Consider the following 14,078-nt stretch of genomic DNA (forward strand, 5'->3'; position numbering starts at 1 on the left):
CCTTGGGAAAGAAAGTCACTCCAGCTCTCTGAGCTTTGATCCCTTCAAATCTTGTGGCACAGACCTACTAGTCTTCCCTACTAACATCATAGGGTTATTGTGAGGGCTAAGAGTCTCCAAGATGGGAGGATGGTTGAGTTATGGGATATAGTTAATTCGTTCCGGACCGAGATTTTGTGCTGATTCAGAAAAATGTAGGGGGTGCTGATGACCATCTTTCTGACCTCCCTTCTTGCTTTATTTCTACTCTGTGACCACACTTCCCACCCCATGGGCACCACGTGCCAAGGGTTTTCAGTCTTACCCTATTTTCTACATGAGGGTACAGATATCCAACCAGCAGTATCAGAAGCTGACAGCTTAATTCTAGGACATTAGTAATTGACAACTCAGACTTCACAGGTGCTTTTGTATTTAAATTCCTCTTATAAACCAAGGGCTCATAATCTGGAGTCCCATTCATTTATGGGTTTCAGGGAGCTCATAAAGCATTTGAAATTGCATGAAAATTTGCCTGTATATGTACACATGTACCTTTTTCTGAGTAGAAAAAGGCACAGCTTCAGAGTTTCAGATTCTTTAAAAACCCACTGAATCTAAAGAGTTAAAAATTTTCTCTTGGAGAGTACAGTGTCATGACCATGTGACAGTCTCCTAATTAGAGTCTCCAGGCACTTTCAGCATTGCTCCCCTCTCATCACCAATATCCAGTGTACCATTTAGCCCTATCTTCTGATGTCTTCTAAACTCTAATTTGCCTCCAAGCCCACTGTCCTAGTTGAAACTTCCATCATCAATTGTCAGGAGTATCGAAATGTTTGAAGTGGTCTTCCTGCCCCTACTCTTGCTACCTCTGAGCCATCTTCTTTAGTAGTGTCACAGTGATCTTTTCAACACACACATATAACCCGTCACAGTCCTGTTTAAACTGGCTCCCTCGCATCTTCTGTGCAAAGCCCACCCTCCTTATGCCTTATTACCGTGCCTTTAAGGCCCCTGACTGCCTGGCTCCATTCCAACATTTTAGCCGTGTGCCTCTCCTGCTCCCCTCCGGACATTAGGAACTCTGTTCCAGGTGATCCTTCACTGTTAACACCTTGTGCTATTTCCCCTGTCTAGAATGCCCGTTTGGTCTATACAGCTAACAAACTCCTTTCCAGTTTCTAGGGCTCAACGTCACAGTGTCACCTCTATTGTGAACCTTATCCCTATCCCCATATCCTCCTCTCTAGAACATTGAGTTACCCCTTCCTTTAAACTCCAACTCTCATTTTTTATATGATTGTTTCTACCAAATTGTATTTCCTTAATTCTGCAGATATCTCCTTACCCTACTGTGCCCTGACCTTTATATTTTCAGAGGTGATGACGATGTACAAGACCAGTTGTTGACAATAAGAAGCTCAGAGAGCTATAGCTTATAAATAAAAGTCTGTTGTGTAAAAAAACCAAGAATTTAATAATTGATGTTGAAGAAGTGGGTACCACTGCAGACAACAGGGAGTGGGACATGGGGTCAGTGTGAAGCTCGAAAAATCACACTTCACCTTGGTCACAGCTTTGATCCATGACATGGAAGTTGAAGGTCAGTAATCATGGATTAGAAGTAATTGAGTCAATGAATATAGCTAGCATATTGGAAAGAACGTTGAATTAGGAGTTAGGAGCCCTAAATTTTACTATGAGCCCTACTATCAATTCCTTTTATGGCACTGGCCAAATTGATTCCTGTCTAAGGGTCTCAGTGTTCTTAGTTGAGACCGTGTTGAACCAGAATATCTCTTAGATCACTTCCAGTACTAACATTTTATGAGTGTAAGAAAACACGCCATAACCCTACATTTTGGGCTGATTTCCTGACCCTGTTTGGCAAAGACAAGTGGAGATGTGAAAATTACCATACCTCAATATTAAAAAAAAAAAAAAAAAAAAAAAAAAATATATATATATATATATATATATATATATATATATATATATATATATCTTTTTATTCTAGGGCCTTTAGTCAGGAGGCAATGGAGAAGGAATGTTTTGGTGGTATTGATCTGGGATTCTGTAAAGTACCTCAATTGTGTGAAACTCTGACATTAGTGTCTAATTTCCCAGAAGAGCTTTTATGAGCTCTCCTGAGTCAAAGATTCCCTGTAAGACCATCCAGAATTATGACTCAAGCTTGGTAAGTTAATAGGAGGGTCAAGAAGCCAAAAGGCCATGGCAGTAATCAAGATCTTAAATGTGGACCACACCCCAAGTCTGGCTGAGGCCCTTGGAGCATATAAGCATGAATCAAATATCCCTGTCTTAAAGAGAATGGGCAGATTGAGACTTTTATCTTCGTGCACTGTGACATTTCTCTCATGACGAAAAAACATTCTGATGTAGGGAGAAGGATACTAGACCTGTTTCAGCTCACTGTGTCAGTTCCCTTTGGAAAGTCATGTAATCTCCATGGGCCTCAGTTCTCTCATCTGTGTAATGGGAACAGCCTCTGTTTTACTACTCTGTGTTGTTGGGAGAAACAGGTGAGTCTTTGTATGTGAAAGCACTTTGTAGATTGTGCGATAAGAGCACCCAGGAGGGAATTGATGATAAGAGGGAAAAAAATCAAAGAAAATCATATCCTTTCTGTAACTCCTGGCTCACTTTATTCCTAAATTTGACTGGCAGTGAGAATTTATTCCTAAATTCTCTCCTGGAGGTGACCATTTTGTAACTTTAGCTTGAGTTGCTTGGTCCCTGAAGATAGAGGCACAGAATGCTAGAACCCAGAATATTTAGGCTTGGAGTTATAGCAACAACTAGACATCAACACTCAGTAGTAGAGAGGAGGAGTGGTAACGTCAATGAACAAATTTTATCTCCATGAGTCTCCAATACCAGAAGAAGGTAAAAAATAAATATTCATTCACTTCTGGTTTGAGTTGTGTATTTCAACCCACACCAGATCATAGGTCCCAGGGACTTGGGATTGGTCCCTCTGGTCTATTCAGCTTCCACCCAAATCATCACCTTTACTAGTCATGCACCTATATCAGTTTTCTGCAGCTGCTGTAACAAATTACCCCAAACCAAGTGGTTGAAACAATGGGATCTTATTGTCTCACTGTCCCTGATAGACATCCAAGATCAGGTGTGGGCAGGCCCCTGATCCCTCTGGAGGTGCGAGGGGAGGATCGGCTGCGGGTCTTCTCTCCCAGCTTCTGGTGGTTTCATGGTGTGTGGCCATATCACCCTGACCTTCACATAATGCTTCTCTCCCTGCTACAGGTCTGTGTTCAAATTTCCTTTTTATAAGGACACTAGTTCTATTGGATTAGAGGCCTCCCCTACTCTAGTATGACCTCATCTTAGTTGATTATACCTGTGATGACCTTAGTACCAAATGAGGTTGCATTTTGAGGTGCCAGAGGATTAGGACTTTAACATGTGAAATTTAGTGGGGGCATAATTCAACCTATAATGCTCCCCATCCTTGTCAAAAGAGAAACATCTTTGCTCATTGGACTCTCTCATCTGCACCACCCTTCAACTTGGTCATGCAGTCCCTTTCACCCACTGGATCTCTCTCCTCCCTTCACTTCCCCTCTCTGCCCTTGGGCTTAGAGCATTCATTCGTTGGAGTTTATGGTAAATAGGATGGGCAATGAGTAGTGGATCCTATTTGTGGAGAGATAAAGGGAATGAGGAGTTATTTGAAGTAGACTGACATCAGAATGGCGGACATCTTGGGGTACTTGGGTGGCTCAGCGGGTTAAGCGTTTGAATCTTGATTTTGGCCCAGGCCATGATCTCACGGTTTGTGAGTTTGAGCTCCATGTGGGGCTCTGCACTGATGGTGCGGAGCCTGCTTGGGATTCTCTCTCTCTCTCCCCCTCTCTCTGCCCCTCTCCCACTTGCACACACATGCTCTCTTTCTCAAAAATAAATAAACATCTTGCTTAAACAAAGTGTAATATACCCATAGTATGCATTATTGCATAGTCTTTGAACCTTAGTTTTAGAACAACAATAAAAATAAGAACATATACCAAGGATTTACATTCCAGGCATATGAAAATGCTCATTATATATTGATAAGTAAAAGAAGCAGGATAGAGACAAAATGTATGTTGTGATTTCAATTTAAACAAAATAATAACATTCTATACACACTAAGACTGTATGTGAAAATTACATGTGTAATATATATACCAAAATAGTAAGAGTAGTTATGTCTAAATTATAGGATTCTAGGTCATTTTGTTGATATATATTTTTTTGTAGATACCAAACTTAATCTTGCATACATTTTTGTAATTAGATAAAATGTTTTATGTATGTTCATGTCTATATGCACACTCATGTCCATATCCAGACCTATATCCATATATTTACTCTGGGAACTGACTACTGAAGTGAAATATTTTTTTTGTCTATTCAGAATTACCAGTTCCCCTGTCTTGATGATACTCAGATCTATACATTTCTCAATTTGTCCGTTTACCATTGGAGAAGTTAAATCAACCCAAAATCTGTGGGGAAGCTGCGATTGGTCTAAGCCATTCGTTTACATTGGAGAAGTTAAATCCACCCAGGATCCATGGGGAAGCTCCGACTGGTCTAAGCCATTCGTTTACATTGGAGAAGTTAAATCAACCCAAGATCCATGGGGAAGCTCCGACTGGTCTAAGCCGTTCATTTACATTGGAGAAGTTAAATCCACCCAGGATCCATGGGGGAGTTCCGACTGGTCTAAGCCATTCGGAGTAATTCGCTGTTCTTGGCAGAGTGATCAGTGTAGGTAATATAGACCAAAGCTCTGGGGATTGTCAGCACAGGATTTGGATCCCAGTTGAGCATACATTGACTCGATTAAAGCCAATTAGATGAAAGAAGAGGATTTATAAAGGCATCTGGGAAAGAATCTTGCTCATTGCTCTCATTCAGCTATTGAAAGAGTAAATTCTTCTTCTGAAAGGCATGGTATTTGAATATGAACCTTGGAGCTTCTCCAGGTGCTTCGTCGTGGGGTTGATCTGCATTTGGATGAAGCTGAACCCAAAGATGTGAGAGAAGACTAATGGATATGCACGTGCATGCACACAGGCATGGGTACACGCACACACAGGTCCTTGATGACACTGCTAACCCTGGCAATGAAACCAGTCCCAGATCTACCTTATTTCTGGACTTTTGATTATGTGAAAATAGAAAATCTCCTGTATCTTTTAAGTCCATTTAAATTGGGTTTTCACTCATTTGAAACAAAATGACTTCTGCCTAGTTACAAAGTCAGAAGTCCACAACACGGCCTAAGAGACAAGCCCCAGTGTAGGTGGTTTAAAAAATGAACCACCTCTACAATATTGTTAATTATGTCATTTCCAGAATATCCCATCGAAGCAATATCTAAATGAATAGCTAGGATCTTCAACAGGATAAAATAATAGTTAGGAGCCTGACAAAGTCAGCTTTCATCTTCGCCTTCTTTGTAACTTGAAATATCAGAGGTCTAGTTGAGTAAAGGCAGGAGAGATAATAATTCTTAGGCACCTGTGTGTCCATAAAGGCACTGTAATCCCATCTCACTCTATCCCACAACAATCCTCAATAGTGGTGGTTAAAACCTCTGTTTTATAGATATGAAAACATTGGCTTAAATATTACAGAATTTGTTCAGAATCCAAGATTGGACGTGAGTTCCTTCTTGCACTACAATGTGCTTCCTGGTATTCCATGTCGTTTCGATCAAGGGAGGAAAATCTGAAACTTCAGTAGTCTCCAAGAAAGTAATTCTATTCCTTTTATATTTGTATATTATTCAGAATCTGACTACAAAAAGGGTATTAAGTATAGCAGGTTGGGGCCCCTGGGTGGCTCAGTCAGTTAAACCTCAGACTCTTGATTTCGGCTCAGGTCATGATCCCAGGGCCATGAGGTCGAGCCCTGCATTGGGGTCTGCACTGACCATGGAGCCTGCTTAAGCTTCTCTTTCTCTCTCACTCTGCTCCTCTCTTGTGCCCTCTCTCTCTTTCTCCCTCCCTCTCTCTCTCTTTCTCTCTCCCTCTCTCTCTCAAAAAAAATGAATCGCAAGTGGATCTACCCGCATAATTAGCCTGAAGTAATTTTTAATCATTGTATCATTTGTTCTACTTTATATTGTTACGTTTAGTATATTTAAAAGTAGTTTGGCTTGTAAATGGAATGTAAACACTTAAGATGAGCTCAGACAGACATGTATTATAATTCCTGCTTTGACACTTATTAGTTGGCTATTTTAGCCAAGTCATCTACCCTCACTGGGTTTCCCGTTTCTGTACATTGTACAAGTCAGAATAATAATACGAACCTTATTATGAAAGGTAAAAAAAAAATCATTTGAAAGTACCTAGCACAGGTCCCTGGACATATGGAAAGTTCTCACTGAATGTGTAAGTGAGCTATAAAAATAGTGGAGAACAAAAAAATAGGATGTTTTTATTGTGTAAAAAAATGTAATTTTTCCTCATCATAGATATTAATTTCCTCATCATAGATATTAATCCTACTATTTTAGGTACTCATAATCAATATTGTATGAAATAACTTGAGATTCTGTAGGATACAAGCTTCCATGGAAACTTTCAGCGTCTTAATAACTTCATAGTGTTGCAACTTAAAATATGAAACCACTTGGAGTGGATGGAAAGTTCCCCTGAAATCTAGTATCTTTTTTTTCATTTATGAATTCATTTACTTTAAATAAAATGCCAATTGTATGCCTGGAAAGCTATTTCTGCCCCCCTGTATCTATTTGAAGCATGATGTTCTTTAGAAACTTTTGAATCTTAGTACCTTTTGCAATTGATAATTTTCTTCGTGTCTCAAAAGCTCATTTAATTATAGCTGTCATGTATTATTATTTAAATATTTCATGCATTTATCCCGTCACTGTTATCTAGGAGATATTTACTGAACACCCGATTGTGCAGAGTACCCTGGAGGGAAGAGGAAGGTGAACTAGGAACCATACCTACTCTCATGGATATTATTTGTGTGCGCTCAGTTTGGAACATCTGCACCCGTTCTGTAATCAGAGCAAATGTTAGCCTAAAGAAGTCTGCTCACAGGGGAGGGAAAATAAAGAGAACCATGGAGAAGTACAGCTGGAGCCATTGTATTATGCTATCTCTGCAACCTGCCTTGTCTCTGGATTTTTGTTCCCATGAGCTTCAGGAATTCTTTCCATATCATGTAAGCTAACCTTGGTTTTATTTTTGTGTTATTGGTAGTCTAAGATACTTAAAACGATTTTTTTAATGTTTATTTATTTTTGAGAGAGACAGAGACAGAGCACGAGCAGGGGAAGGGCAGAGAGAAGGAGAGACACAGAATCTGAAGCAGGTTCCAGGCTTTGAGCTGTTAGCACAGAGCCCAATGCGGGGCTCGAACTCACGAGCCATGAGGCCATGACCTGAGCCAAAGTCGGGTACTTAACTGACTGAGCCACCCAGGCACCCCTAAGATATTTTAATTAATATACCCACGCTTATCTCTTGTGTGTGACCCTAAGTTTCTAAAGAATGGGAATGGTTTATGAGTTCCTACTCTGATTGACAATGTGGATGGGTACCCAGGATTTGAACCTAGATATTGCTGATTCCATAGATGGGAATGACACATAGCATTAAAAATAATGGTTCTTAGTGTTTGGGGGGGGGGTCATATGCCCTTTAACAACTCATAACAGGTATCCCCATAGCCCTGAGAAATATGTATCCATCTATTACTTTTACATAAAATAAGCCAAATGTTTACATTCAATTTCAGGGTTTCATAAGCCTTTGAAGCCATTCATGCATCCAGACCACTGCTAAGAATCCCATTCCAGGCAATGCCTTCCATCTAGAAATATGCATTTCCCCGTCATCCATGCTCTTCTCTGAAACACATCTGAGACGTGACCTTGCAAACCTGTGTGAAAAGGGAGACTTGTTTCTTACTTACTAGTTAATGTGAACATTGTCTGCACACATTCCCTGCTATGAATTTGAGACATTCTATTAATTTAGTGCCCAATACTTAATGAAGTAGTTTCTTCGGTGAAGGAAGAAGCTATCTTCGAAATTTCAAATGACCATGCTGTTACAGTTACTTTATTTTTTCATAAATTTTGATATTAAAAACAACAACAACAGTAATTTTAACAAGATAGCAATAAGTATGTGTGTAGTAGGTTTAGGTCTTAAGAGCATTTGTCTCTAATTTATTCCAGTCTCAACAACCTTGTGAGGTAGAAAGAGTGGACATTTGTTGATTTATGACTGTCCAGCATCCATTAATTTGAGGGACCTAACTAGCCTCTGTTTTGTACATTCTCAATGGGACTATAAATCAATGTCCGCTGCCCTCCTAATAGAGAACTGGAGGCCACTGGGGGTTGGTGCATTCTCTTTCCTCCAGACTTTTTCTTTCACTGCTTCAAAGAAGCCAAAGGCTTGTGATCTCCACTTAGTCGATCAGACTTTCTCCCACCACTTGGCATGTTGCATTGGGTAGACTCGGGGCAAGGAAAAATGACTGAAGTCCTTCATTCCAGGTGTGGCATTATGAGATGGGCGAATGTTCTCTCGTTGCCTTGATCCCATTCTGATTTTTGCCTTATTTCCTAAGTCTGGACACAGGCCTATCAATTTACTTGGAGAGATCTTTGACAACATTCCAATAAATTCCCTCTTTGTTTAAGTTAACCAGATTTAGACTGGGTTGTTGCCAGGAAAGAACTCTAACAGAAACATAGTAGACTTTAAATCTCCATATTACATATGGGAGAATGTAGAGTTGCAATTAAACAGTAAAAAGTGAAGCCAGACCTTTAAGATTCACAGCGTTTTGCAATTGCTATTGCTTTTTTAGGCAACTCCTTATTTGTTCTGTCATGTGGGTGTTCCTGGTGTGAAAGCAAGGACTGAACTGAATTCCACCTTGAACACTGTATTAATTAAAATTAATTTCAGCTGAATTAACAGAAAAATCCAGGACAACGGTGTTTCATGCGAGATCATTCTTCCCCCTTCTTCTCATGTAAACTAAGGCTAGACATAAAGACTGGTTTGTGAAAAGTTGTCAAGCAGGGAGAAGGCTTCCAGCTAACCTCTCAGATATCCCTAGGATGTGGCTCTTGTTCTCAGGATCGGACACAGCCTCTGCATCATGTGTGTTTCTGGGTCAGGATCGAGGAGAGAATTGGCAAAGGTTGTGCCACATCCCTTTGAAAAAGACTCAGCACTCAGCATCTCTGTTTATACATCATTGGCCAGAACTCAGTCATGTTACGTCCCTAGCTGCAAGGGAGTCCTAGAAGCAATATTTTTTTTTTTAGCCAGGCAAAAATATGCCAGACACAAATTGAAGGTTTTTAAAATTTAACTTTCATTGGTGATTACATATCAGTGTATACCCTGATGAATTTTCTCAAAGTCCATCTATGTAAACAATACCCAGATCGTCAAACAGAACATCGTCAGCACTAAAAATAAGAATTCTTTTTATGAAGAAAAAGGGGGGAATAGATACTTGGAGGCAAGTGGTAGTCCCTGCCACAAACCGCAAACCACAGCGAACCACAGTAATTTGCTGAATATTTGACTTGAGCATGTATTTCTTCCAGCTGAACCACTATCGAGTCAGTACTTGGCCTCCCCAGTGGCAGGCACAGAAAAAGATGCTCAGTAAGTAAATGTTGATTAATGGATTGAACAAATGAACTTCTCAGACTCCCTGCAAGGTGACATGCTGAATTAACTAGTTTGTACCTGAATTTGTAGAAAACGTTTCAGAAAACATTTGAACATGTTTAGGAAGGGAAGGTCAAACGTTCTATCAAATTTGAGATGATGGATATTTGGTTGTGGTTCCCACCGAGTAGTTAGTTACTAGGTTTCAGGCATTCAGCATTTTGTCTACATTTTATCATTTAATTTGCACAGCAAGTTAGCTAGTATTATCCGTGTTAAAAACTGAGACCCAGAGGGATTCTTTGGTCCAAAGTTACCCAATTAGTAACATCCTCCTAAAATTCCTGTTCCTGTGTCATTTTGCTCTGTAAAATGTGTAACTATCTTTTCTTTGCCTTCTTCCTATTAGGACTGTCTCTCATTATGCTATCTCTCTAGACCCATTTCTTTTTTCTCTGATCTCCCAGTATACTCTCCCTTCTGTATCTTTAAATCTACTCTTTCTAATCCCTTTTGTACATGCACGCAGTATTTCAGTTTGTCAATTTACTTGGCCGTCAGGCCTCAAATTGGATGTCACTTACTCTAGGAATTCTTCCCTGTCCCCTCATGTCATTTTCCTTTTTTGTGATCACAGCACTGCTCAGCTTTGTATAATGCCAGCTTTCTTGCTCGATGACCCCTCGGCGAGGAACCTAAGGACTCTATTTTGCCCACCGTGTTATATTCAAGCACAGGATGGCTACTTGGGCATACTTGTTGGATGAGTGAATGAATGAGGAAGCAGAGCTATGATTCAGAGCCACTTCTGGGGGATTCCAAAGCGTGTGCACCCAACCCTATGATACGGAACATCAATTTAGAGCCTCTTGTCAGAAAGAGAATGACTTGGTGCCACACATAGGATCCAAGATGGGCCTCATCTTCTCCAGAGCAGCGTTCACCCACCTGGTTTTCCCATGGAATGTGACTTTGTCCTGTTAGGAACCATGTTCTCTCGTACGGCACCTCTCATTTTGACGTGGATGGTTGTAGAAGCTTCCTTTGTGTAACTTTTATCATGATGCTTGCTTTCCATGACATTCCATGTCACGGAGCGCCGTTTCAGGGCAGAGGAACTCTCGTGGTCGTTCTGAGACCCTCCAGCCGTCATTGGGGGGGTAGTGTCATCCTGGGGAAAGGATCCCCTGCCCACTGTGCTGTTTTCCATCGTAAGCTCTTTGGATTCTGTGAGCTGTGTAGGCTGGGTGTTGATTTGATGTTAAGGGTAGGTGAACTCAATAAATAAAGGCGATTTTCCACTCTTATTGTTTCATTTCCAGCGCAGCCCTGGCCCAGACATGGCAGTGGCCATTTATTGTGGAAGCAAAGCTGGGACTACAGCGGCCAGAACAGCGTGATATACATGCTCTGTCTCAGCTTTTATAGGGCAGCTGTTTCTTGGAGGATCAAGCTCAGGGATCGGGAGTGTGAATTATGAGTCCTAATCAACTTGGTCATGCTTTGTGGCCTGGGAAAAGCCAGAGTGTTTCCCTTTTATGATTTGAGAGGGCACTTTCTGCAGCCTGTGAAGCAATTAGCCAATCTTTGAAATGGATACCCCGTAAACGCAGCATGTCCTTGGAGAAACACCAGGCAGGTTGCTGCGGGAGGGGAGGCCGTGCGGTGCTACCCACAACTGCTTTAGCTTTGGCTAAATGGCCTGCAAGCCGACAGAAAGACTGACTTTAAGAGAACAAAACGTAAACCTTGAAGACAAGGCAGGAACACCCACGTGTCCACGGCTGCCTCCCCGCCAAGAAACCAGGAACGTATCAAAGACATCCCACAGCATGCAGACTAAACGTTAAAAAGAGTGATGCTATTTACTTTATTCTGAAAGCTCAACTATTTCTCTGATGGTAGCATTGATTTTGCCAGACCCAACCTTCTGTTACTCAAAAGGAAGCATGTCCTGAAACGGTTGAGGAAGACCAGAAATCAGACACCCTCCACACCTAAATGAGCATCTGAACCCAGCTGAGGCACGAGCTCTGTCCTTGGTGTGGTTGTTTCCTTCCTGTTCGCTTTTATTGAGATGAAATCCATTTAATGTAAAGTTAACTATTTTAAAGGGAACAATGCAGGGGGTATTTAGTACGTTCACATTGTTGTATCGCCACTATCTCTGTGTCGTTGCAAATATTGTCACCCTCCGAAATAAAACTCTGGAGCCGTTAAGCAATGGCTCTCCATCATCTCCTCTCCTGAGCCCCCGGCAACCACCCTTCTGCTTCCTGTTTCTTTGGGCTAATGTTTTCTGGATATTCCACATAAACAGAGTCATATCATATGGGGCCTTTTGTGTCTGACTCCTTCCCTTGTACATATTGAAGGAACATATTAAACCAAGTGATTTCAGATAAGGTGAAAAGTTAGGTCCAAAACTCTGGTTGTAGAAAGCCACAAATTGTCACTTATTTCATATGGGTGCTGCGGATATGAAAAAACAAAAACTATTAAAAACGAAGTGTTGCTTTTCTTTTTTAAAATTATTTTGACTGGAAACAGCAGTTTATTGACTCTTTTTTTAAAAAGTTTATTTATTTGTGTTTGAGAGAGAGAGAGAGCACAAGCAGGGGAGGGACAGAGAGAGAGAGGCAGGCACAGAATCCGAAGCAGGCTTCAGGTTCTGCACTGTCAGCACAGAGCCGGACCCGGGGCTCGAACACACGAACTGCAAGATTGTGACCTGAGCCAAACTCGGATGCTTGACTGACTGAGCCACCCAGGCGCCCCTGAAAAAAACACAAAAACTATTAAAAATGAATTCTTGCTCTTCTTTTTAAAATTATTTTGACTTGAAACAACATTTTATTGACTTCTGGCACACTTGGGTAGGAGGTGGCTCTCCACGTGGGTTGGGCCGGTTGGAGTGTTCAGATGCCATCTGGGCTAGTCTGGGATTCAAAACGGATTCCCTCACGTCTGTGCCACTCTGGCAGACAGCTGGGAGCCTGCACTCAGCGGAGCCCCTCTGCATATGCTCTCAGGGCTTCCCCAAATGGTCTTCCCAGGAGAGTTAGTGCACCTCTTAGAAGCATCCCTGTTCTTAATAAACAGGGCCGGGATCTACCCAGCTTCCAGGCTCTGAACGTTGGTATCATGCTTGATTCCTTTCTTTCCTCAGCTCTGTCATCCCACCAATGACCCTTCCTTCCAAGTGCTTGGAGATTCTTCAGTGTACTAATGTTTCTCTGATTTTTCTAGCTTCAGAGAAACTCATGTTTCTCTGCCATTTAAAATTTTTTAATGTTTATTTATTTATTTTGAAAGAGAAAGTAAGAGAGAGAGAAGGCAGGGGAGAGAGAGAGAGAGAGAGAGAGAGAGAGAGAGAGAATGAGTAGGGGAGGGGCAGAGGAGGAGAGAGAGAATCCCAAGCAGGCTCTGCACTGTCAGCACGGAGCTTGACACGGGGCTTGAACTCACGAACGGTGAGATCATGACCTGAGCCGAAATCCAGAGTTGGACACTGAACCGATTGAACCACCCCGGCACCCCTGTTTCTCTGCCATTTAAAAAAATTTCAGTATTCTGTTATTTCCTCTCTGGACCACTAAGTGGCTTTTGGCTGGTTTCCACCTTCAATCTTGACTCACTGTCACCCACTCTCCAAGCAGCTTTTGGGGCACTCTTCAAACACACACACACACATTTGTTACCCCCTTAAAAATCTTTGGGGTTTTTGTTGCATTCAGCGTAAGTCTGAGTTCGTGTAACCTGACTGGCATATTACTAGTGTTACCACTCTTCACTCTGAAACTTTTCTGTCTTCCCTGCTGTGCTCCCTCTATTCTGAACTTCTTTAAGATCTTGACTGCACCCCGCTTTTTCCCACTGTAGCCCTCTGTTTTTGCCACTTCCTTTCTTGGGATGGCCCCTTTCTACCTAGATCTCCCCTACATTTTATTCCAAGAATAAGGTTAGCTGTTTTCGCCTGAAAGTCTTCCCTCCAACTCCTATCTGCCCAGCACCTGCGGTTTGTCCCCTTTATGAGCTCATATTAACACTCTGGAATCAGATTTTTTTAGGGGGGTGGGTTCAGATTGGAATTTGCTGCAGGAAGAGCTGAAGGAACAAACAGGAAGAAGGGTGTTACCCAGAGACTAGAAGCCTGTAGGGAGCTCCCACTCTGTGCCACTGGGAGACTGTCACAGTCGGTTTTAGCCACACACGAGGTGTCCTGGTGTTGCCCTGGCAGTTAAAGTCTGGAGCCCACCCCACCCTCCACGGCTACTGTGGCAAGTGTCACAGCCATGGCACCTGCTTCTTTGCACTTGACAGCATGGAATGGAAGCTACTGATGCCCACCACTAAGGGGCTTTACTCCAATGCTGAGGT

General features: G+C 41.8%; 1 long non-coding RNA gene across 1 annotated transcript in view; it reads left to right on the forward strand.

The window, feature by feature from the left end:
- LOC123585457 overlaps positions 1 to 14,078 on the forward strand; it is a 178,528-nt gene that overhangs the window by 36,381 nt on the left and 128,069 nt on the right. The window lies entirely within an intron of this gene.

The sequence above is a fragment of the Leopardus geoffroyi genome, chromosome C3, assembly GCF_018350155.1.
Source record: "Leopardus geoffroyi isolate Oge1 chromosome C3, O.geoffroyi_Oge1_pat1.0, whole genome shotgun sequence".
NCBI lineage: Eukaryota > Metazoa > Chordata > Mammalia > Carnivora > Felidae > Leopardus > Leopardus geoffroyi.